Source organism: Tupaia chinensis, unplaced genomic scaffold (genome assembly GCF_000334495.1).
Source record: "Tupaia chinensis unplaced genomic scaffold, TupChi_1.0 Scaffold000586_1, whole genome shotgun sequence".
In the NCBI taxonomy this organism is placed as follows: domain Eukaryota; kingdom Metazoa; phylum Chordata; class Mammalia; order Scandentia; family Tupaiidae; genus Tupaia; species Tupaia belangeri.
In genome coordinates, this window is record NW_006160102.1 from 55,799 (window position 1) to 56,005 (window position 207).

Genomic DNA, 207 nt, shown 5'->3' on the forward strand with positions numbered 1-207 from the left:
AGGGAAAGCTTCCATGATGGTAAACATTTGCTTAGGCAGAGATGTAAATTTCATGCAGAAAACTTCCACACAAGATGGAGTGAATGCAGGTACCTGCAGTTAGCGTAATGGCTATGCCACTGAACTCCCATGTTGTGGACCACAGTTTGAGTGCCAGACCCAGTGGCTTAAACTCATGCTGGGTGCGTGTGCGTGCGTGCCCAAGAT